Source organism: Stenella coeruleoalba, assembly GCF_951394435.1.
Source record: "Stenella coeruleoalba genome assembly, chromosome: 7".
Taxonomy (NCBI): Eukaryota; Metazoa; Chordata; class Mammalia; order Artiodactyla; family Delphinidae; genus Stenella; species Stenella coeruleoalba.
This window is the reverse complement of record NC_137153.1, coordinates 104,493,618-104,519,446: the sequence shown is the minus strand read 5'-3', so window position 1 is coordinate 104,519,446 and position 25,829 is coordinate 104,493,618. Positions and strand designations below refer to the sequence as shown.

Sequence of the window (25,829 nt, the reverse complement as noted above, 5' to 3'; positions counted from 1 at the left end):
GCCTGGACTTGTTCTAGAATGCTGCACCTCTGTCTCCCATCCTTCATCCGATCATTCACTAGCTAACGTTATGGGTTCACGAGGTATGCTGGTATCCAAATTCTCCCCTCCTTCTCTCCATGGTTCCCCGACAATTGGAGCAGTCAAAGGAATAATAACTCAATCATGGAGAAAGTGCGTCTTTAGTAATGGTTCAACAAGTGATCCACTGAGGTTGCATGGGTACAGAATTTGCCTCAACACAAGAAAAAAACTTTTACTTTATAGTTAGTACTCAAAATTGGAAAGGAGAGCCACCTGGCGAAGTAGAGGGCTCCAAATAAGTGGAAGCATTCAGGTAGAGACTGGATAACCCACCACTTCAGTGGGAAGGAGAAGGGGCTGTTAGGGTGTTAAGAGCTCACTCTCTGAAGTCAGACGGAAGAGGCTTTAAATCTGCCGCATCCCAACCTTGAGACGTTGTGTTACCCATCCTGTGCTAGCATCACCTGGGAGTTTGTTAGAAATGAAGAACCTTGGGCCCCGCTTCAGACGCAGAGTCCGAATCTAGATTTTAACAAGGTCTTCAGGCCATCCACACGCATGCTGGAGTTTGAGAAGCACTGACCTAGGTTTTCTAAACCTTGGCTTGGTTATTTATTTGTTTAAAAAGTGAAAATAATACCTACCTCTCAGGTGTGCTTCAACAGTAAATCAGATCATGTTATGGAAGGTTTCAGCAGAGTGCCTAACAGTTAATAGATTGCAGGGCTATTATTAGTCTCTCTACAGACGAATCCAACACTGAGTTGGAAGTTGAGCTAAAGTACTTCTATAGTCTCTTTATTACTCTAAGACCACATGATTCTATAGTTTTATTTCACATATTTTGACATTTTGGGGTCAAATCATTACTCCAACTCCCACACCAAGAATATAAATATATTTGGAAAAATCATGGTACGTCTGTTAGGCAGATGTTCTTCCTGTCCCCCACCACACACACCCACGTTGTAAAGAGACTGCATTGAACATGCTTGACAGCAGCCATTGCACTTCACTCATCCATACATATGGGTTTGGTGGGGAGTGGAAACATTGCATTCCATCAATTTTACTTAGTCTGGGAACCAGAGATCCTCCTTTCTTGCTGCTACTGAGTGATCCTATACTGTCTTCAATCTATCATTCTCCAGTTGAAATTTACATTTGTCATGCTTAATGCAAAAGCATTGTGTTCAGCGCCATGGAAGAAAGAGAAATTTAAGCACACAGTTGATCTCAAAGGGTCCGCAGGATCATAAACCTGATGACTTCACTCCTCTGCTTAAAGCCCATTAATGATTTGCTGCCGCTCTAAAAGTTCCAGCATCTTAATGGGACCTACAAATCCCTACATGATTTGACTCCTGCCTACTTTTCCAGGTTTAGTGCATGCCCCCTTTCCTCTTGTATCAGTTCTCTTTGCCGTACAGCAAATTACCCCAAAGTTTAATGCCTTAAAGCAGTAAGTATTTATTATCTCACACTGTTTCTCTCACAGCTCAGCTGGGGAGCTCTGGCTCAGGATATTGTGAAGTTGTAGTCAAGATGTCATCTGGGGTTGCAGTTATCTAAAGGCTGGACTGGAACTGGAGGATCTTCTCCAACGGAGCTGACTCATATGGCTGGCAAGGGAAGGCTCATTGTTGGCAGAAGGTCTTGGTTCTTCCTTATGCGGTCCTCTCCATAGGACTACTTGAGTGTCTCCATGACATAGCAGTTGGCATTCCCCAAGACTGAGCGATCCAAGGAAGGGCATGGTACAAACTGTAATGTCCTTTTGACCTGGCCTTGAATTTCACACACTATCATTTTCAAAATATCTTAGTGATTACACAGATTCACCCTATTTAATGCAGGAGGAAACTACACAAGAGTATAAATAAATACCAGGAGACTAGAATCACCAAAGATCATTTTGGGGCCTGGCTACCACACCTCTCCAAGTATTTCAGTAGGTCAGTTCACATTGAGGTCTCAGAAACTCTATGCAGAGTTTCCTCTGCTGAGATCTAGTTTAACCCTTTCTCATCCTTCATTGCATATGGTTGATAAACAGTTGATATATTTTGGCGGAACATAGGATTCAAATAGAAAAATGCTTTCTCAAGGCCCCTCTTTAAGTTATGGGCTTTGATATTCTCCATCCATGAGATGCAGATGCTTCCAATTATAGTTGCACATCTCAGATCTGTTTGATACAATCATCTGAGCTAGGATTTCCTGGATTTTTGTGTCACCTCAGCTCTGGACATCTGAGTGTCTGAGCCTTCCCCAGGGGCAGGGACCGGGATGCTGTATGGCCTCTGTCACCCTCCATTGTGATGTGGGCTCCAGCAGCTCCAGCCTCCAGCTCGCTCAGGGACCACAAGCTGATAGATGCTCTGACTGCTACAGCAGTCTCTGGAGGTGTCAGATGACGCTAACTGGAAATGTTGGAGAATTAACTTCTTTGGAGAACATTATGACCGGTGAGATACAGCACAAGTAAAGGCTAAACAGATAAATTGCTTTTCCTTCCTCTTCCCTCAACCTTGAATTGTTCTGATGAATAGTGATTCTATATGCCTCTGCAGAGACAACCTCCATGAGCTAGCCCTCAGTTGGACGTTCTTGTGAAGCTGTGGATAACTCAATAATTCATCCTCTTGTCCTTGCTTTGTTTTTGTCTCTGCCTCACTTCCTTCCCTCCATCCCTCCTTTGTGGTGGAAGTTGCAAGAAAGTGTTAGAACGTAAGCATTGCCTCAGTCTCTCGTGTTTGAAGGAAAGAGGCTTTTCAGGGACGCAACTAAATGTAACTCTAAAGAAAGTCTAAGGAAAATAGAGGAAGTTGCAACATTGTGAAGAAAGTAGAGAGTGAAGGGGCAGACCCTGGAAAAGTAGCAGAGTGAGCCCTGGAAGAGTTTCTATCCATAAAAACGAGAGTTAACTGCAAAAGACCTTATACTTTGCATGGAAAGCAATGAAAGAGAAAGGACCAAGCCCTATTTTGTCCACAGGGCCTCTGCAATCAACCATGGTGACAGTGCCTGAAAGGCTCACATCATTAGTAAAACTTAGCTAGGAAACCGGGATGTCCTTCCTTGATTTGTTAGAAACTCACTGTATGACCTTGGGATATGCAACCTTCTGACTCTTCCCTATGATTTTCTCCATTTAAAAAAACAAAAATACAGATTCGGATGAATCCGCAATGTTTCCTCATAGTCTAAATTTTCTCTCCTGATATATTTTAAAGCCTCCAAATGCTCATGATTAACATCTGCATGGCCAGGCTTTAGATGTGTTTCAACGAATAACACAGAGACAGTGAGTAATTTCTTCTTCAGAGCATAATGGCTTCTTCAACAGGGTCAAATGCATAGCACTGCTTTCCATCCTGGTGTGCCATTCAGGAACACCCAAGGAAATAAAAGTACGAAGGGGTCCTACGTGGAGACCTAATTTCATTCCCTTTTAAAATTCAACAGGAACACGCTTCAGAGGCAGGACACTGGGAACCTGAGCCAGCAACTGACAAATTTAAACTAGCCTATCCGTTCCACCACAGCCAAACACATGCATGGAGTCATCCTGCTGCCTTTCTTCCCTCTTTGTTTCTCTCTTTCTTCCTTTCTCTCTTTCTCCTTCTGTCTCTCTCTTTCTTTCCTCCTTCCTTCCTTCCTTCCTCCCTCCCTCCCTCTCTCTCTCTTTCTTTTTTCTTTCTTCTTTCATTCCTTCTTTCCTTCCTTCCTTCCTTGCTCTCTTTCTTTCTTTTTGTTTTCTTTCTCTCTCTCTCCCTTTCTTTCTCTCTCTCTCCCTTTCTTTCTTTTGTTCTTTCTTTCTTTCTTCTTTCCTCTTCTTTTCTTCTCCAAAATACAGAGATTATCAATGGAATGGAAAATAGTGGACATTTAGTATTGCCTCTGAAAAAATTGGTCAAGTGAATGCATATTATTGGTTTCCATGATTACTGGAGCATCCCATCCCTCAAAACGCACTAAAAAACTTACTGAGATGCTAACTGCCACTGATCCAGGGTAAATGGAATTCATTTTTCTGGCCTTTTATCCTTGAGTGTCCTTAGAGTTGTCAGGACAGCTGAAAGAGCCAAGGATAGGGAATCCACAGACCTGGGCTCCAGTTCTGTGGCTCTGTTACTGAGTGAGTGGTCTTAGGCCCATCTTTCACCCCCGACCTCCTTTTTCTTCGTAAAGAAATGGGAAACTTCACAACAGTCTTCAAATGCAATACCAGGCTTGTTGGCAGAGATGTTCCTTGTGGGACTCTGCAGTCCTCCCCGGAGTGCTGAAAGCTATTTTAGTTATGTTAAAACTTCTAACTAAGTAAACACTGGTGGAAGCATATGATGGGGGAGTGAAATACTGATCCATGCGTTTGCTCTTCCAGGCACAGTGACTGCTAGTTTATTTGCATTTCCCTTTGTGGGGCAGGGGGCTTTCTGAGGGATTGGCGAGAGTGAGTCTTGTTAGTGGGACCCACATTTCTTTCACCTTTCCAGGAAAAACAGAAAAAGCAAGAACCACAAAACTTCTTGGGAACGTCTCTCTTCTTCCAAGAGAGGCAAGGACGATGTGGGGTGCAGACTCAGAGTGTCCTCAAGTAAACAGCTAGAGAAGAAGACAGTGGAGAGATCATGCAGACAAGATGAAACCAAAAAAGCTTCTTGGTAGATGATGTGTAGACAGCCCAACTACATTTCATTATATTATATCATAAATTATATGCGATACTGTATCCATCGACTGGAGCAGAAAAAATTCTGATCATTCCTGCAATGTGGCCTCTTGGTTATTTCTTTCCTCCATGCAACAGTTGACTCAGAGAAATAAGATTTAGGTTTTGGGGTTTTTTGTTTTGTTCTTTTTTGTTTTTTAATTTTATTACAGTGGAGTTGATTTACTATGTTGTGTTAGTTTCAGGTGTACAGCAAAGTGATTCAGTTATACATATATCTATTCTTTTTCAAATTCTTTTCCTATGTAGGTTATACAGAATATTGAGCAGAGTTCCCTGTGCTGTACTGTATAGGGAACTGTATAATCCTTGTTGTGCAGTAGGCCCTTGTTGGTTATCTACTTGAAATATAGTAGTGTGTACATGTCAGTCTGAATATCAGGCCCTTCACTCTGAGTGGAGGACCTCAGACAGGTTACTGTACCTCTCAAGCATTCACCAAGGATCTACAATGTGCAGACTGCTTCTAGAACCTACAGTGTGCATGACAGCTTCTAGAGCCTTTGAAACTAAGGGTGAATAAGACACAGACTCTGCACTCAGAAAGGAAGCAGAGGAAAAAAATGCAAAAATAAAACGAGTGAAATAAGGGCAACACTAGAGGGAAACACAAAATACTATGAAAACCTAGTAGAGACAACTTGGAAATACATTCAAGGAAGACCTCCTGGAAGAGGTAGTGTGGAAGCTGAAAACACACCAATGTTAGCCAGACAAGAAGTGGGAAACACAGATGAGTGAGGCATGGGTAGAAGTGAGACATTTCAATCTGCTTGAAACAGTCACATCGCTTGGGATGAGCTGTAAAATGGGCTAATATGGGAATCTAATAAAAAATGAGACTAAAATAGAATAACTACTACCAATTTTCAGATCACAAATAATCAACTATATGAATTTTCCCTCTAGGCCCATGAAACCAAAGAAAGTTTCAGTGTCCAGGAGGGAGAAAGGGCTGCGATCAGACTTTCATATTACAAAGAACACTCAGTCTGTTGTGTAAAATGGACTGGGGAGGGGGGACCAAACTCAATATACAGAGGTTGGTGAGGAGGCTGGCAATGATGGCAGCTTAGGTTGGGTTGGAAACAGTGGAGGAATCTTTTTGAGATTATAAGAAGGAAGAATTTATACAAGATGGTAACTTATTGGATGTGGGGCTGCAGAGAGAAAAAAATAGGGGGTCTGTCTCTTGGGTGAATGGATGAATAGCAGGGGCTTCCCACTGAACCAGTACCAGGAGAAACTAAGAAGGGAAAAGAGGGAGGGATGAGAGGTCATAAGGCCAGTTATGGATATGCTGAGTTTGAAAGGCCCATGGGTTATCATGGTAGTGATGTCAAGTAAGTAGATGGATATTTCCCAAACTAAAACTGAAAGCAACACAAAATAGAAAACAACCAGGAGAAAATATTCGAGGAATCATCAGCTCATAGCTGTTCTTGGATCTCAGCTTTAGTAAATGGGGAAAATACGATTTACCTATTTACCTCATGAAATTGAAGCGCAGAGCGAGTGAGGTAGTGACTCTGAAGTTCGTTGGTAAACTCTATGGTGCTGTACAACTGCAAGGTGTTTCTTATTAACTGTAGAGCCCTGGGACATAACTTCATTAGATTTATTACATCATCTCTACCAACAGCACTATTTTCATATATGACCCTTGGCTAAAAGAAGCTCTTTAGAACTTGGTCTGGGTTTGCAAATAGAATCAGAGGGAAGGAACTGGGTCAGAAGGAAAGGAAGGATAAAAAAGAAGGCAAAACCAGAAGACACATATAAGAAGACACAGAGCACTTGGTACCCCAAGCATTTGCTGGCTACCTTCATAGGCATTTGCTTAACTGTCCAAGAGGTCCTGATGAACAGAATGAACATTGCTGCCTGATTTGTTGCCCAAATAGATTCCCTTCTCCCATCCTTACCAGAAGAAAATCTAAGTTATCTGGACCCGTTACATACCGTCTCTTATTTTCCTACTCAGTTAGGTGGCGCAGGACCCTTCTGGATTTTGCCTGGGGACAACAGCCGTGGCCTCCAGCATCACTACCACCCTAGAACGGAGCGAGACTGCTCAATAAACACCTTTCCTCTGCACGCTCATAACATTCTGATGAGAAGGAGGGGGTGACTCAGCCATAGACTAAGAGATGAATAAGTATCGCCAGCTCCACTCAATTACGGGACCAGAGGGAAAGGCAGTGTTTGCAAAAGTCAAAACAGATTTTCAAAACCGTTTCTCTTCCAGCCTCTGAAAAACCTGCTCATTCAATTCCATTTCTGTTGATGCCTTTGGCTTCTGAGACAAGGCCTTTCTCTGGCGGCCCAGAGCTCTGACAATCCCCCAAATGTCAGGGGCTTGGAGAGCTCCTTGGGGTAAGGTGTCCAAAAGGACAAGGCTCCCAAGCCTCAGACTCTGTGCTGAGCTCCAGCGTTTCCGAAACTCCGGGCTCCTGCAGAGACACTGATTTGTAAATGTGAACTGTTGGAACTCCTGGACCACAGCCTCCTGGGTGATCTGACAGACTGAGCTCCTTCTTTGCCGCCTCGTAGTGATTAATTACAACCAGCCAGCCAGGTTTCATGGGCCCCCACTTCCACAGCAGCCACAATTGACTTAACTTGGCCATTTGGAACAAAAGACCCAGCTCAGGCCCTCAGTGCCCTTCACTAGCCCACCACAAAAAGGAGGATTTATTATAGAAAAGGAATTCCCATCCTCTCCTCTCTTCAATTCACAGTAAATAAGGAGAGATGGGTTAAGGCTGGAAGTGGGATGGACAGGGCCATTTGGTCCAGGCCATGGTTGTAGGTGATGGTTTGTCACAAGACCTTTCTTCTGACACCCCTATTGGAACAGTGGCAATTCCCTACACGTGTATGTATTACCCATCTTTTCGGTTATTTTTGCTGAAACTCTTCCCTTTGCCTGGAGGGGCCCCCCCTCCAAATACATCTGCGACATCACCTCTTTCACCTGCAGCCTCAATATCATCAGAAGATCTTCCTCCTCTGTGCTCCCAAAGCATCCTCTGCCTATCCTAATCTTGACCCTCACCACTTATCACATTAGCTGACCATTATCTCTTTGCTTCTCTCCTTGACATTAAAGCTCAGTTCATGCTTGCTTATTTGAATAAACTTGGCTCATTTTAAGAATAGACCTTTTTTTTTCTGTAATCATAAAATAGGTAACTTGAGTAACCCTTCAGCGTTTACAAAGCACATTTACAAATATTTCTACATGTGCGCATAAGGGCACTTTTATAGGACAGGTGGGGCTAGCCCCATTTAATAGATACAGAGACCAAGTTTCTGAATAAACTTATACGGCAAGCACATGACAGAATGGTAATATAAACACAGTGTATCTGGCTCTAACTGCAGAGACCTTCCTTCAAGGGCTGCTGAGAAGCACTCTTAAAGGGCAAATGATTGTAGCAGTTTTTGTGTTTGTTTTGGGTGTCTACTAGGCACTAGGCACTATGCTAGGTATGGAGGAGCAAAGATTAGTTAGTCAACTTGAATAAGACTCATAGTTGAGTAAAATTAATGAAACAAAACTCATTCACCTATTCAACTCGCCTCTCCTGAGAACCTGCAGCGTTTGAGGCATCAGGCTATGTGCCCATTCTAAGAGCGTTTATGCTGTTGTGAGAGAATGTGAAGGAAATCCTGGCACAGCCCAAGGGAGGTCATACGGATTCTACATTTGTATAGGTCTGAATTTCATGTATGAACATGTATATTTATTTGTAATCAGGGAAAGCAAGTTAGAGGGGGAAGAAGAACAAGCTAGGACATATTGCTCACCTTTATCTGTTTATAAATCTGTCTTTCACCATTAGCTTATCGTCTTTAATCTATAAACCAAAAGAGCAATACAGACAAAGCAATGCAGGATTTCAGAAGAGGGCGAGTGTCCATCTGTCTGGAGAATCAGTGAAATCCTCATTTTATTTGTGCCATAGTTCCATCTATGAGCAGGTGTTTCCAGGAGGAATTTTTCTTTTTTAAAATTTAAATAGAGGAAAAGGCAGAGCGGTGAAACGAATGTTTTTTATTTGTGCTTTGTTTTCTTTCTCTTTTAGTTTGTTTGTTTTCCTGTCGGACATCTCAGAATATTCAACGAGCACGTGTGTCTTGAAATAATGAGTAAAGGATGGGGAGAATATTTAGGATTTCTCAAAAAATTATTATTCTGAAAATTAGCATTGAGACTAGTGTTCCCAGGAAAGCACGTCGATACATATTGTCCTTTTGGACTCTTAATATCTCTCTAGCTTCACCTGTGGAATGTCGATAACTACTCAGGTGAGTCTGGGCAAGGATGAGAGAAGAAGGGGATGTCTAGAAGGTACTTTGGCAACACAACAGTTAAACAAAGGCAGGTCAACTGCACCTGAACATTGTTTCCCCTATGGAAACAGTAACAACCCCACTTGATAGAAAAAAAAGAAAAGTTTCATCTTATTTGCAGCTAGGAAACCTTCCTTGGAAGGTTGATGCATAAACTGGGATTTGAGAATCATCTTCTCAATTCCCATCAGGCTCCAACAGTGGAGATACTGTGACGATGTCTTCGTGGACACAAGATCACTTTGTGGAACTATAGTCTCTCTCCATTTTTGAACCATCAGGAGCCACCTGTTGTCTGGAAATAGCATGATATTTGGAGTCAGTTTCTCCATCCAACAAATGGGGATAATAATGTGTTCTGCAGGGTAGGTGTGAGGATTATGTGGGCTAATTCATGAAAAGAATCTAACAATGCTAGATACATTATAGGAACTCAGTAACAGAAGCCCTTATTAGCTGCTACTTCCATAAGAAGTTGAAACTCCTTTCCCTGTTTGTAAGATGAAGCACCATCTTCTGACAGGACAGAGCAATACAATTTAAAAGCCCCTGCAGAGAAGGAAAGTCCAGCATTCATCTTCAGTAATTAATACATGCCCTGGGGGATGCTTGGATTGGAGATGGGAGGGCGGGGAACTGTTTTTCCTTTTTGATCTAGTGTCTTTTTTATCCCAAGCTATTCTGAATGTCATGGAGAGTTAATGAAGACGTGTTGTACACCCACTGCAAATACAGGAAAAGAGAAAGTACAACCGATTCTGCCACTGTCTGAGTAGATTAAACCCTCAGTTACACTGGAAGTGCAGGGGAAGAAATGAGAGCCGTGTTAGGAGACGGATGGGGATGATGCTGGTTACAAAGGCAGAAAGGACAGAGGGCAATCCTCTTCCATCTTTCCACATTCCTCCTGTTACTTTTTCTTCCTACTTCAACTCCCCCGCCTCCGCTGGCTAGAGTCAAGGAGTGGGCACATGGTGTCTGTGAGTCCTCTAGCATCAGATCATAAAACCAGCATAATTCAGTCTTACTAGTGGGTACAGTGATGATCTCTGGGCTTTTCTTATCTAGCAGGCTTGCCATGGATAACCTAAAGAAAGAAAAGCAATACCTGTTCCATCAGTAGCTCTTGCTGCTCAAGGGCAGGCGTCAAATAACAGATGTGCAATCCTTCAGATTAGCAGCCATTCACAACACTTGAGATATCCAACTGGGAACAATCTCCCAGTGTTGGGATAAACCAGATGATCTAATGCCTGAGGACTCCCCCCACGACTGCCACCCACCTCTCATGTATATGATGCATCTGAGAAATGGTTGACTATGTTCTCCCCAAAAGGCTGGGTAGGGCGCTCCTTCTTTCATGAGACAGCAGTTTGGAGGGACCCCAAGGGGGCAGCTAAGGAGGTTAAGAAACTCTGCAAAATTGTTTGGAATCCTCTAGAGAAATGTTTCCTGCATAAATCTTAGCAATTATGACTCTCTCTTAAAGAAAGAAACAAAGACTGAAAAAAGAATTAAAAAAAAAAAAAGGGAAACAAACCCTAGAGTGATTTCTACAGTGTGGCTTATAAAGCAAGCTCTTTTCAGGGGAACAAAGTGATCTCCATTTATAGGGAATTTTTAGTTCCCCGCTGTTCTTCTAGAAAGGATCTGGTATACTTCAGATGAGTTGAATCATTAAAAGTGATGGCTCTGCTTCATCCCAAAGCAATCCCCAAATAGAACACTACAGTTACATCAGACAAGGAAATTCTCTCCAGAAAAGGAAAGGGTGCATAGTTATAATCTAGTGCTTTTCTGCACAGGTTCAAGAGTCAGACAGTACTGAGTTCAAATTCTGGCTCTTCCCTCATGCAACTTACTTAACCTCTCTGAGCCTCAGCTCCCTCCTTTGTCAAATGATGATGATGATAATAATAAATGACCCCTCCCTTGTGAGATTATTATCATGAGATAATTATATGTGTTATTATCTTTGAGGGAACTGTAATCATTAATTTGCTGTATGTATATTGGCATACACTATCTGGTGTTTTCCTGCTCCAGTTCTACATGGTAACAACAGTGTAGGATGTGATCTCTGTGTCAATTGCATTGAACTGTTTCTGTCATCTTGCGATGCATTTGACCCCCCTCATAAAAAGCAGATTTCATAAAATCAACTCTCATACTTAAGATCCCAGAGTCAGTAAGCTGCAGAGGAAGGAATCAAACCCAGGTCCATCTAAATCTAAACTCTTTACCATTTTCACTTGCCAGTGCTGTCTTGAACTGGGAATGTATTCATTCATTCATTCAAAAAATTTTATTGAGCGAATCTGGGGATACAGATAAAATAAATAAAAATATTTAAAAAGCTAAAGTCCTATGTGAATGTAAGGTTATAATTAGGGGTTGAAAGCATGTCTGTTCTTCCTGGTACTGTGAATCAGAAACATAACCAAAATCCACATCCCCTGATACCTTGTCTTATGGCATAAAAAGAAAAAACCTGCATTATAACCCACTGCTGATATAATCCATCTCAAAACCATTGGCTCTTCAAAGTGTGGCCTGTTGGGTTAATTGTATCACAGCAATGGGGACAGCAGTCAGGAAAGCCAAACCTGCTATTCACATGACCGCTTGGGAGTCAGGTAGACCTATGTTTATGCTCTGCTCCTTAGCGAAGTTATGTAACTTTTTGTAGCTCTATTTCCTCATTGGTAATGTTTAATAAACAGGATGCCATATGCAATTCTGTAAGCATCTTAGCAGGTAAGTGCTTAACTAATGAACCGTATTTTTATACTTTGGGCATAGTGGCTTTCCAGTGGCTGAACATCTCAGAGACACTCCAGGACTGAACCAAGGGATCTAAATTGAAGTAAACATAAGTTTAGCCAAAAATGTTCGCGGAGTATTTGGAGTCCCATCAAAATGTCTTCATAATAGGACAGAGTTTTCTACACATGAAAGATTTTTCATCAATTTTAATATAAATTCCTTCATTTTATAGGTCACAAAACAAAGGCCAATAGAGAGGTGATTTGGCCAAGATCACATAGGGAATTGTAGGAAGAATAGGAACTTGAATACAAGTGTCCCAAATGCTAGTTTGAATTTTTTTTCCCTCATAGTGAGTTGCATTTTTTCCTTCCAAGTATACTTCCTGTATAGTCTTCAAAATAAAGGAGGGTTAAGAGAGGTACAATTTAATATTCCAACTTTAGGGATTAAAGATTTCTTCTAGCATGTAGTGCTGCTTGGCTAAGAAGTATCACCAGTCTTTGTGGATCTGTATTAATCAAAAAAGATGCCTTGGGCTTCCCTGGTGGCACAGTGGTTAAGAATCCGCCTGCCAATGCAGGGGACATGGGTTCGAGCCCTGGTCCGGGAAGATCCCACATGCTGCGGAGCAACTAAGCCTGTGTGCCACAACTACTGAGCCTGCGTTCTGGAGCCCGCGAGCCACAACTACTGAAGCCTGCGCACCTAAAGCCTGTGCCCCCTAACAAGAGAAGCCACCGCAATGAGAAGCCTGCGCACCGCCACAAAGGATAGCCCCTGCTCACCGCAACTAGAGAAAGCCCGCGTGCAGCAACGAAGACCCAACACAGCCAAAAATAAATAAATAAATAAATAATAAATTAATTAATTAATTTGAAAAAAGATGCCTTTATGACATATTCTTACAATAAATTTGAAGTAATACAGAAACATCCCCTAGGTTTGTTTTGTTCCTATTTTATCCTAGCAACAATTAACACATTAGTTAAGAGAATAGACTTTGGAGCCAGACAGATAAGGATTAAACTCTGTCTCCTCTATGTGACCTTGATTAGGTTATTACATTTCTGAACTTCCATCTTTAAAATAGAGATGATTAAGATACAAAATTCTTAAGGTTTATAGAAATATAAAATTAAATACCATTTGTACTTCATAACAAAAAGCTTGGCTAGTAATAAACCCTCATTGAACTGTAATTATTGTTGTTGCTGTCGCTGTTATATTATATTCTTTTCTTGGGAAATCAATAATTCATGGCTCCCAGGTAGGGGCTCGGCACAGAAATAAGGTAATATTGATTCCTTTTGAACGGACATGAGGAAACCTGGTTCCTTCTATGTCATACTTATAACATTGTGTGATTGGATCAACATATTCCTTCTCTGGCGCCAAGTTGTCCATACTTCAGATAGAGCATTTTCTATTGCATGGGACAAAAACCTGCTCTCAAGCTGTCTTAAACTAAATGTGGATGAAACCTCCATGGGTAAGCTCTCCTTTAGGCTCAGTTGGATCCAGGACTCAAAATATGTCAAGAAATCCGTTTTTCTCCCCTGCTGAAACCTATTCTTCTCAATGTTGGCTTCACTCCCAAATTCCACGTGGGGGCAGTATGGTTGACATCAGCTCCAGAGCTAAATGCCCTCAGCTTCAATTTCAGTGAAAAGAGAGCACTTTTCTTTCCTAAACAGATCCAACAAAAGAACTCGGCCTGATTCGCATAGGCACAGATTGGCTCACGTGTTCGTCTTGAGCCAATCCTTGTGGACAGGAGGAGGTAACGCCGTGTTTAGCTTAAGCTTGGGTCACATGCCATTGCCGAAATGGAGGTGAGATGGCCCTGTTCATGTAACCAACAGTCGAGAAATGGACCCTGTATTAGTTTCTAGTGCTGTATAAGGAATTACCACAAATGTAACAGCTCAAACAACACAATTTTATTATCTCACAGTTTCAGTATGTCAGAAGTCTGGGCAATGCATAAATACATTCTCTGCTCAGTCTCACCAGGCTGAAATCAAGGTGTCAGTCAGCCTGGGCTGTGGTCTCACCTGAGACCCACAGTACTTTTCCAAGTTCACGTGGTTGTTGGTAGAATTCAATTCCTTTTGGCTGTGTGACCAAAGTCCCTATTCTCTTGCTGGCTTTTTGCCAGGGACCTCTCTCAGCTCTTAGAGGCCACCCTCAAGTCCTTGCCTCATGGCCTGAACCTCACAATATGTCAGTTTTCTTTGTCCTCAAGTCAGCAAGAGTGTCCCTCTGACACTTCTTTTAAATGACGTTTTTTTAAATGACTCATCTGATTAGACCAGGTAATCCAGGATAATCTCCTTTTTGATCAACTCAAGGTTGACTGATTGCTAATCTGTTTATGAGAGTGATATACCATTATATTCCATTGGTTCTGTTACACATAGAATGTACACAGGAGCAGGAATCTTAGGGGCCATCTTCAAATTCTGTCTACTGCAAACCAACCAAAGGAAAATGGGAGTCTAGTTAAAAAGAGGATATTAAACGTTGGGCGACCAGGAAAACAAAATCCCCCACTTCCCTTCAGAAAAGCAAAAGCTCTGAGTTTGGCCCAGATTATCTCTAACATTGGTTCCAATTCAAATCATGCTTAATTTTTTGAAATCAAACAGAATCTAAATATTTCCAATGCAGTTGGGGGAGTTAACAGTAACTTTGTATGAAAGTCACTAGAAATAGAGGGCAAATTCTTTAGAAATGTCATCTTACTGAGCGTTTCCTCAGCAATTTCTGCAATCCTCCCCCTTTGGGGGGCATCTCTTGCCCACCTCATTAATATTTTCTGACTTGCTGTTGACAATCCATTTTTTATAAGACTGGAAGGACACGATCTAATCTAAGACCCAAGGGGGTGGAAGCAGCCTTCCTAGAATATGGCCCTGACCCAGCAAGCGAGTCACCTTCTCCAAATTCTTAGAGCTTGAGCTATGGTTTATCTCTATCCCCTTGTTTTTGGCAGTGGAAAAGGAGGATGTGGTTAGGATCACAGAGGCATTACTCAGAGCCAATTTGGTCCAGAGGAAAGAAATAAGACTGAGATCTATTCCTGCATGGCTCCATTTCTGTCTGCAAAAGATTCCCAGAGGACTGCCTTTAGGACCTTGGCCTTAGTTAGGAGCTGACTGACCAGCAGGGTTTGAACACAGATCTCCCAGTCCTGGCCCTTCCCCATGAGTAAGTGGAAAAGAAGACGTGGGAGAGAAAACAACCTCTTCCTTGGGAACAAAGCTCACTACAATGTCTCAGGTTCACTGTGCTGAAGTTTTACAAGTGATGGAGCATCTGCTATGAGTCGAAGCAGCATCTGCATCCTCTATATCCTGACTGTATATAGTGGAGGACTATAGCTCTGTCGTGGAGGAGCTAACAGTCTACTGGCTGAAATTCATAAGTGTGTTTGGATAATTCCAGCAAAATGTGAAATGTTATGATAGAGGGAAATGCGAGGCATAGAACGAAATGGAAACCAAGGCAGAGGAATCAGGGAAGGCTTCCTGAGAAAGGTAGTGCCTCAGTTGAGCTTAAGGAATAGAATTATGTTAGCTAGGTGAAGGATAAAGGTCAGAAAGGTATTCTGAGATGAGCAAACAGCATAAGAAAAGGGTGTGATCTGTAAAGCATCCAAGTGCAGTCAGAGGAAAATCTAAGTAGATGGATAGCATTGGGATATGAACTTGGTTATGGTGGGAGAGAGGTGAACGGGTGGAGAGAGCTTTATAAACAGGTGAGTGTGGGAAGACCAGTGGAAACAAGTCCTGAAGAGTCTTACGTGCTACATTGAAGAGCTCAGTCTTTGTCCTCTGGATGACAGAGAATCCCTGACAGGTTGTGAGCTGAGGTGATATTTGTTTGTTGTGAATTCCTCTGTCTGTGGTGTATGGAACACATTTAATGTGTGTTCCGTGTGAAGCCGTGTGATCCTGGGCTACACAGTTGGGGACATAAAGCTCTTCGTTCTTGGCTGTCGCAGTGGTTCAGATGAGACATGGTAAGAGCCTGAACAATAGCACTGAGACTGGAGAAAAAGAAATAGGCTTAAGAAATATTTAGGGCATAATATCTGCAAGATTGATGATGGATTGGCTGTGGTGTCTGATGGAGAGAAGAGCATCAAGAACGATGCCCAAACTGACTTGCTATAATGTTTCCTTTTGTGTGTGTGTGACTCAGATTAAATTCCACCAGCGCTTGTTGAGCACCTATTATGTCCCCAGCCTGTTTTAAACCCTTAAGCATACATTATCCCATTTTACTTCCCAACAAACAACTCTATGGGACAACAGATAAGGTAATGGAATCTTGAAGAGAGCACCAACTTGTTGACAATTAGCTAGTAGCAGAGGTAGAAGTAGTTTGTATTTGTTTCATGGAATAGATGGACTTTGCTTGAGGCCTAGACCATTGAAATGGGATTGTATAAACTCAAAATGCATACTTAGATTTATTCCAAAGAGAAGCATAGAGGAATGAAGATGATAGCTTTTATAGACCACTGGCTTTGTGTCACCAACCCGAGTAGTTAAGGTTAGAGACCTCCAGACCACTGCTTTTCCACCTTATCAGCACATTGGAATTGCCTAAGTAGCTGTAAAAAACACTGCTACCTGTGCTCAGTCCAAAAGACTCTGATTGAGTTGTTTGGGGGTACAGCCTGGGCATCAGGACATTTAACATCTGCAGGTGATTATCATTTATAGCCAAGACTGAGAATCATACAGCCATGCTGCAAAACAAGCAGCAGATGATCTTCTCTGCTGAACTCTGTCCCCCGACCCTTCTTCTGCCTTAGGTTGTCTGACTCTCACGTGAGAATCTTTCCCAGCATAGCCATCTCCCTCTGCTGCAGCCTCCCCGCTGCTGGTGGTCCCATGTTCTTGACACAGATATATCTGCTACCTAATTGCCTGCTTATTTCTCAAGTGGTTGTCCCCAGCAGATGTTCCCATGTGGGAATGTGAAGGCCAGCATCTGTACACAAACAGCTGATTGCATCACTGTTCTGCTTTTGATCTAGTCCTGATGGGGCACCACCCAGGCCATGGATGACCCTCAAACACTGACCTGAGCATGAATTTTCTGGTTCTCTTTTTTCATCCCAAATCCTTTCTTTCAATCCTTCCTGGTTTTAGAAGTTCTGCACGTGTATTCTTGGATCTCTTTCTCCCTCTGCTTTCCCCTCCTTCCTCTTCTTGCTATTGCTATTGGTGTTTCTCTTTGAATAACACTACTTGACAGGAAGCTCAGTGTCTTCATGGTACAAACATGCTAACTAGGACCCAGAGAAGAAGAGGAAATTGGTCAGGGTCAGGATACAGCCATTCAGGGACAGAGCTGAGTTTTAGTTCTCTTATCTCTTACCTTCCTTCATTATCATGTACTCACTACTATACTCAGACGCACAGAAATATCATAGGTTCGATGGCTAGTTCTAAAACCTCCTAGCTGTGTGACTTTCAACAAGTTACTTCCCCTCAACTTGCAAGAGAGTAATCAGCTATGACTCTCAGCATCATTTAAAATTCATCATCAGTGAATTTTTAAAATAGTGTTCACGAAGTACAGAGCACCATGTTCAAAGAGTTGTTTAGAAAGCAGGGACTTCCCTGGTGGCACAGTGGTTAAGAATCCGCCTGCCAATGCAAGGGACACGGGTTTGAGCCCTGGTCCGGGAAGATCCCACATGCTGCAGAGCAACTAAGCCCACGCACCACAACTACTGAGCCTGAGCTCTAGAGCCTGTGAGCCACAACTGCTGAGCCCACGTGCCACAACTACTGAAGCCCGCGTGCCTAGAGCCCGTACTCCGCAAGAAGAGAAGCCACCGCAACGAGAAGCCCGCGCACCACAACTAAGAGTAGCCCCTGCTCGCCACTAGAGAAGGCCCATGCGCAGCAACAAAGACGCAACACAGCCAAAAATAAATGAATAAATAAAAAGGTATGCAAACATGATAGAAAGTGGATTATGATGATTAAGGGCACAAGCATACGCGTTAGATATTTCCAAGTTTTAATCCCTGTTACTGCTACTCATTAGCAGAGTTTCTCTGATCAAGCTACTTTGTTTCTTTAAGTCTCCATTTCTTCATTTAAAAAGTATATAAGTAATGTTAACCTTACATGGTTATAATAACATTGAGTGCTTATTACATAGCCTGGTACGTAGTGAGCATTATGGATAACATTGAATATTAGGGATGATGATGAGAAAGAAGGAAAAGAGAAAAGAAAAGAACAAGACAACAACATTTTCTATCATTTAGAAAGAGCATGAGGAGTGAGGACACCTAATTTTTAATCTTAGCTCTGAGACTAACTTGCTTAGTGATTGCTGATAAACTCCTTTTTGTAGCTATGCTTCAAGGGTCTTACTGAGGAAGACTAGATGGTCTTTGAGGATTCTTGCATACTGTGATCTTCTGTATCTCAACAGAGTTCTCTGCTTATCCCTCAATTCTCTCATCAGCCAAAGGATGTGACATGCCAGGGTCCTTCTGGTTTCATAAAATCACCTGCCTTTGATATCCCCTTCCTTGTCTTCCTAGCCTTTGTGGCATGACCTCATTCCCACTGCCTTTGAGTCTGTACAGAAGGAGGCAGCCTTGCCCTCTCCCAAGACCCCTTCCTTAGATGTAGGGAGAAGGACCCAGGAATCCAGCCTTGAAGACGAACCACTAAATGCTTTCAGAGATAAGCCATGAGCTCCTGAGAAGGCAGAGCTGTCAAGTGGAAACACTGACAGCAGCCTTGGTTCCAGCCACGTAAATAGTATTACTGCAAAAACATATATTTAGCATCTATGACATCAGCTTGATTTACCTTGATTAACAGAGCAATTTGCTGTACATTTTTCCAAATGCTGTAATCAATTAGAACTCAAAATAGATTAGAAAACCCTCTATGGTGTGGCCACAGTCCAAAAAGGGCTAATGCATTGTAAAATATATGTATATATCCTTTTCCAACCATGCAGTGGATAAGGATTTGTGTCCTGGAGAAACTCAGAGTGGTTCAGGTTTGTACAGTTGGGCACCAGGTACTTTTTCCTACAGCCATTACGAAAGGCAAATCAGGGGAAAAGGATCTTTGTGAATGTTACTCCAGTTTTGTGTAGCTTCCTGGCATCTGCCTACTTACCGACTCTCCCCCGCCTAAACCCACAACATGTTTATAAAAGACCCAACTGGTTAGAGACCCTTGTAGAAACAGGACAGATTCTAACCCTTTAGAATGGCACTGACAGCGCTGTAAAATCTGGACCCGTATTACTCTTTCAAATTTATCTCTTCCTATGTCCCTATGCATATACTTTATCCTCCTCGGAGTTCCCCCCAAACATATGCTACACTTCCTCACAACTCTGTATTTGCTCTTACAGTTGTCTCTGCTTGTATTAGAATGGAGAGTTAGTGTTTACTGAGTATTTATTGTAGACGAGGCACTGTGGTAAATGTTCACCTTACATTATTGCCCTTAATCCTCTTAACCATCCCTTAAGACCCAAGACTTAAAATACTTGCTTGAAGGTATACTCACGTCGGTGGCGATACTAACATCAAACCCAGGTCTGATGCCAAAGCTCTCGGTCTTTCTGCCTCTCTTACTTATCATTCCTTCGTCTTTCACTCTTTGATTTCTTCTCACTTCTTCCCTATATCTCAAACTCTCGAAGTACTCTTGTGTCTAGGAGGAAAGTTATTTCTTAGACTTAGTGACAGTTAGATGTTAGGGGCTGAATGTATAGCCCATTCAGAAATTAAATGAATCCATGTCCAATCTACTCATTCTACAATAAGTGTTGGAGTTGCTACTGTAGGAAAAATACTCTTCTATGTCCTATACATGGCACAGTGGGATAGAGTGTTGTTTAAGGAATGCACATGATAAAGTGCTGATTGACAAATGACTTAGGATTAAATTCTAGATCTTCTACTAATCAACTATATAATTTTGGGTCTCTCAGAATATACACTTCATGGTTAATGAATAGGAATAATGTTTTATACACGCACATTGCCATCAATATCAGTTGAACTGGTATGAAGATAGGAAAGTGCTTCATCAAGAGTTGTTTACCTGGCACCTGGGTATAAGGAGCTTATGATCTAGGAACTCGTACTTTAAACTGCATGTAAAACTACACAATAAGCTACAAAGCAGCGTAATAGCCTGTTAATTTTGAGCAAGAATTAGAGGAGAACTGACTGTAACATCATTTAGATGACTGTGTGGTTCTTCATGACTTCCCAGGACTTTGCCAAATGCCTGAGCCGTAACTGGCCCTCAGAACACGCGTCCCGAATGAATAAATACTGTTGCTGTTGCAGAAGACCCAGACTGGGAAGTAGGAGCCCTGGGCTCTGACCCCAGCTGTACTCCTCCTAGACATTAGTAAGTAAATTCAACCACTTGTGGCCTCAGTTTCTTTATCTTTAAAAAGAGAATATTAAACCCCTGACTTCATAAGATTGTTATGTGGAGCAAATAAAACTGTCCACATGGAAGTGACTTGTAAACTATGAAGAAATGTATATGTTCAAGGGGATGAACAGGGCTGACTCGCATTCTTAACGGAACACATAGACATGTGAGTGCTGTGCTTTGAGGCTCTCAGGGGATTCCCAGCCAAAAGTCTGCAGTTCAAAGTCCAGGGGTTTATCCCATTTTTACAAATGACCGTTCATCTTCTTGACCTGACGCTTAGCAAATGAACCACATAATCCTCCAATCTACTGCTTAGCATATTCTTGGCAGAAAGGACAGTAGAAACCAATGAATCTACCACCCTCCCCCACGCCAACACTCACCACTGTCTTGAGGAGTCTGACCTGCAGAGGGCAGGGACTTATCTTCCCCTCTTCCCTAGCACCTGGCACAATGCTTCACGCATTGTATAATCATTAACTGTCTGTTGAATAAGTGAATGAAAAAATAAATGATTTGTTCCAGATATCTGCACTACCTATCATAGTACCTGATCCGTAATACGTGCTGATGTGTTTATCCAATGAGTGGATGAATAAATGGTCATCCGGCAAATTGGTAGTAACTCTGGGACTCAGACTTCTTACCTTGCAATCCGTTTCCCAAGACATCACAAGTTAGTGTTCATCCTGGCTTACGTTTGTTACTAATTGATTTACGTTTGTGCATTTTGCCTCTGTATCTACAGTTCCAAATTATTAGAAGAAGCAAGGGACCGTGTTTTCTGCTACTGTTTCTCTTGGAACATGGGGCTTGGAATTGGTCATCCAGTAGGTAATCAATAAATACATCTTCATCATTTGAACCTGGACAAATTAAAGAAGCTATTTGGACTGTGACTTCTGAGGAAGAGACCGGGTAGGAAGTGCTTTGTGTGGTCTGATAATGTATTTATTTATGAGACTAAATGTTTATCTAAGCCTCCAGAAGATCTCTGACTTCATTTTGGTGTCTGTGTGCATTTGTGTTATTTTCCATGGTCACAACAGCCCCATCCTTCTGGGGTCCAGCTGGGCTACGGAGTAATAAACAATTTTTATAAATTGGCTCACTCCATGACAAGAAGTGGGAGCAACCCAAAACCTTTAAAAAAAATTCTTCTCTGAGTCATGAATGCACCAGCATCCAGCTAGTTCAAGTAGGGTTCAAGTAAGCACTCTAACTTCATGAAAGCTATTTATGACCAACACAATAAAACCTCTCTACCCATTCAGGCACTGGGCATTTGAGATGTAGTTGTTTTCCTTTCGGTCTGTTCTTTGACAGCATTCAACAACAGCGGGTTACTTTGACAACTTCAACACCCAGTGCAGGGTATGAGCAAGTCTCCCCTTTTGTTTCGTTCGTCTATCCCTTTGCTATTTGCTAATACAAATCAATGATCATGCTTCATTCTGAATAGCTGAACTGAGTAAGTTCAAAACCACCATCGAAAATATCTTACAGGATGTTTCTTAGAAGCCAAATCACTTTCCAAGGTTCATCACATCTCATTGCTTATGACGTTTCCTTTGGAAAGAATACCACATAGTTCAGAAAATCACTATCCTGACATAATTGAGTCGCAACTGGTAGGCCATTCATTTACCAACCTGCTTATTGTACGGGCACCGACTGCATCAACCCGGGCCAATAGATACGGTGAGAGGTAAAAGCTATGGTCTGTGCCCTCCAGGAGCTCATGTCCTGGCATGACAACCGAACCCTGAGTATCCATTTCAATGGCACTAGTTAGACGGTACTCACTGACACCAAAGAGGACATATGGTGCTCTGGAAGCTCAAAGGAAATGGTGGCCACGTGTAGAGGTGGAAAGGAGGAAAGAGATGGAACTAGAAGGCTTCATGGGGCAGGAAACCCTTGAGCTGGATCAGAAGTGTGTATGCCCTACTCATCAGTTGTAAGTGAGGAAGGGAGGTGGGAGCATTGCCCAGTCAGAGGAAAGCATGGTCTCCACCAGTTCCCTGTGCCTTCTTGTTTCACTGAAGTCCCATGGCACAAAGCAGCTGCCCTTGCTGGGCCACTCTTGCAAAAATAATAGTAACCAAAATTGCTGTGTGCCAGGTATCATTTGAAGTATTTCACCCTCACTAGCTACTCACCACAAAGGCATACGAGGAAGGTATTATCCCTATTTTTGTGGATGTGGAAACTGGAGAAGAGATAAAATATGAACCATGTGTCCAACATTGCAGAGTTAGTCAGCGGAGCAGTTGGGCTCCATCCCAGTTGTCTTCTACTCCTTAACCCACCTTCTTAAAGATCGTGCTCACCACCTCCTTGGGCAGAAGGCTTCAATATTCCATGGCAGAAAGGAGGTAAAGAGAGCTTGTGGAAGCACCTGGGGAGAAGTCCCCTTGGATCACCCCCAGGGTCATACATTTGCTCTGTAGCTGTGCTTGGATGAGTCAGAACTCCCAGTCCCCACCATCTGAGCCCAAGATCAAAGGAGAGTGCAGACACTCACATCTGTCACGTGCTTATTCTACCCCAGGTGGCACTGTGGTGTTTTACTTCACTCTCTCAGGTTATCCTTACAAGAAGCCTTTAGACCACTGAGTTTTTTCCTTCCATTTGTGGATGAGAAATCTCAAGTCTTGTGTAGTTTCAGGATTTGCTCCATTTCCCACAGCCAGTCCCTACGCGGGCCAGGATTCACAAGTAAGATATTTCCGTCCGAAGTCCATTTTCTTTTTACTCCCTTCCTCTGGAGACTATAAAGTGTCCTAGAGCTGTGGCATAATGATCATGGTGAAAAAGGAAAATAAAAAGGGCAGGGAGGAAGAAGGAGGAAAGGAAGATACAGATGGAGGCAGGGCAGGAGTGAGAGAACAGGTAACGGGAATGCGCCTACACTCAACGAACTTACTGTAGAGGAGCTCCAGATAGTGAAGAAGACTCACTAAGACGGGACACAGATGTAGACATTCAGGGGACTTGTTCTGAACTGGATTTTGAACAAGGACCATCGCATGAGAGTGAATAAAGTTTTCAGTGTTGTGAGATGCCAAATTGGGCCAAATTGGACACAGGAGGGAAGGCTGCATGACTAACCTGGAGTAGCAATGGTGGTGGTGATTACATAGCAATTTGCTGAAATACCCTCAGCATGACTACATAGTCCTCTTACCCTGAACGTCCACCCCCTTTGTTTATTGAATTCAATGATGAATGAAAGGTTCAGTCTTTTTTTCCATCAGCCTAGGGGGTTTATTAGCCAAATAACAATTGCCCTCACCTCAAGTTATGTTTTCATTGTATTTGTTACGTGTCTTCTGGGCTCCGGCTTCCTTGGAATGAAGTTTGCATCTCTGCAAGATCCGTTAAATCCCTTTACTCTGCAGACAGCAAGCAGCTCAGAAACATTAAAAAAAAAAAGAAAAAAAAAGTCTTGAATCTGTAACACATTTCCCTGCCTCCTTCCTTCCTTTTCCTCTCCTCTCTAACCCCTCCCCTAGAGAACGCCAGAGAAATAAAAATAAAGTCGTAATTAAGAAAAGGACTAAGAATAAATTCCACGCATTTAAGCAGAGTTCCATCTCTGGACCCAGGAGGATTGGTGCATAGCTGTGGTTGTGCAAGAGGGAGCGCTCAGGGAACTCATGCTGTGCTTTCAACACAAATACAGCTCATAAGGAATAGTTTATCACTTCCACCATCTCTTTAATTCTGCAGAGCAAAGGCAAGACCTCAAGAAGGGCTCCGATACCACCACCACTGCCACTGGGGTCTCCCATTTCTGGAGTCCCTCTGGCCCCAATAGCTCAGAGCAATTCACAAACATTTACTGACGGGTCCCCATGACCCATCCCCCAAGTGAGCACTTTAATATCCCCTTCTGCAGAGGGCAAAATGGTAACATGAAGAAGTTCAAGAAGGCTCTTGGCTGCCTGCCATGCAGAGAAAACGAAATAGTGGCTGGACTCTGAAAGAAAAGCATCGCCAGGTGCACAGTGGATTATTCAAGAAATGTGGTGAAAAGAGCAATGGACTGGGAGTCAGGAGACTGGGCTCTGATCCCAGCTCTGTCACTCACTCACTGGGGGACCTTGCCTAAGTCACCTCCCCGCTATGGGCCTCAGTCTCCCCAGCTATAGAAGGAGAGGTTGAGCTAGAAGACCTGAAAGCCCCTTCTCTCTCTGAAAATGATGGAGCTCTACATCCTCGGAGCCAGGGCACTAGGCAGACTTTCTTATCACGGCAACGCCTAAACCACACAATATTCATTCCTGCTGGAAGGATTCCTCTGTGCCTTTCCAAATTCAACCCTCCATTCAAGGCCTGGTTCCACCTATCCTCCTGTTGCTGGTGGTCCTTGATTTGTTGCTGCCCATAGGAATTCTGCCATCTTTAGAACTCTTGATTACTTCCTTTTCCCCATAGAAGGAGCTCAATAAATATTTACTTAATTACCAGATTCTGTGTAGCTTAATCTTTAATTCATCTGCCCTCATCTGACCGGTGAGGCAGTAAGGATCTTGAGCTCAGGATAAAGAGAATGCTTGTTAAACCGTAAATGTCTCAAAAGCTCTTAAAGCTTAACTATCTATTAATAGGTGCCTTTTCATACCCATCTGGATTTTAAAACCCTGATGATACATGTGCAGGGAGGCGGTTTTTAATGGGTAGGTCTAATTCAATGCAGTGTAATTCAATTTGGCAATTAATTATTGATCATCTACTCTTTGCCAAAAACTCAACTAGCATCCGGAGTTACAAAGATTTCTAAGATTTAGTTCTTGTCCTTGGGGATATTCTGCTCCATGGGGGAATCAGGCAAAGAGAAAGACAACCATGATACACTGAAGTGAGTAAATAGCAGAAGTGTGTACAAGACAAATAGAGGCTACGAGACAAATGAAAAACAAAAGGGCTAATTACAGCTCAGACTCCTTAGGCCCTAAAGTAAAAAAGTTATGACATAAAGATTTCAACTCTGATGAGATTTCACAGCACAAAGGTTTTTTTTTGTTTGGTTGGTTTTTTTTGAATTTTATTTTATTAATTTTTTTATACAGCAGGTTCTTATTAGTTATCCATTTTATACATTTTTGTGTATCTATGTCAATCCCAATGATATTTTATTTGGTGATTAGGCATATGGGTGGGGGGAAGCAGCTGCATCTGTGGAAAACTTATATGAGACCTTGTTTTAAAGGATAACGCAGTTGGCATGAACATAGTTTCCAAACTAATGGATACCAAGGTGAAGACTGGCTTTCATGAAAAATAGGTCATCTGAGATAATCCCATGGTATCACATTTAGGAATACTTCTCCTTCCTGGCTTGGTTTCCTTACATATAAAGAGGGTGGTTAGATGAGATAATCCCAGTCATCCGTTCCAGCTCTGGTGCTCTGCGCATGGGACACAGACATGTCTCCTCTGTTGGCTCCTACAGCCTGTACTATTGGGCTGATGGA

General features: G+C 42.5%; 1 long non-coding RNA gene across 2 annotated transcripts in view; it reads left to right on the top strand.

The window, feature by feature from the left end:
- LOC307189274 overlaps positions 1-25,829 on the top strand; it is a 205,999-nt gene that overhangs the window by 176,595 nt on the left and 3,575 nt on the right. Inside the window, exons 7-8 of one of the 2 annotated variants that reach the window (XR_013829129.1) lie at positions 20,173-20,313; positions 21,095-21,180. This is a non-coding gene — a long non-coding RNA (uncharacterized lncRNA). Of the gene's footprint in view, positions 1-20,172; positions 20,314-21,094; positions 21,265-25,829 lie in introns of both variants that reach the window. The other variant, XR_013829130.1, reaches the window with a different exon arrangement.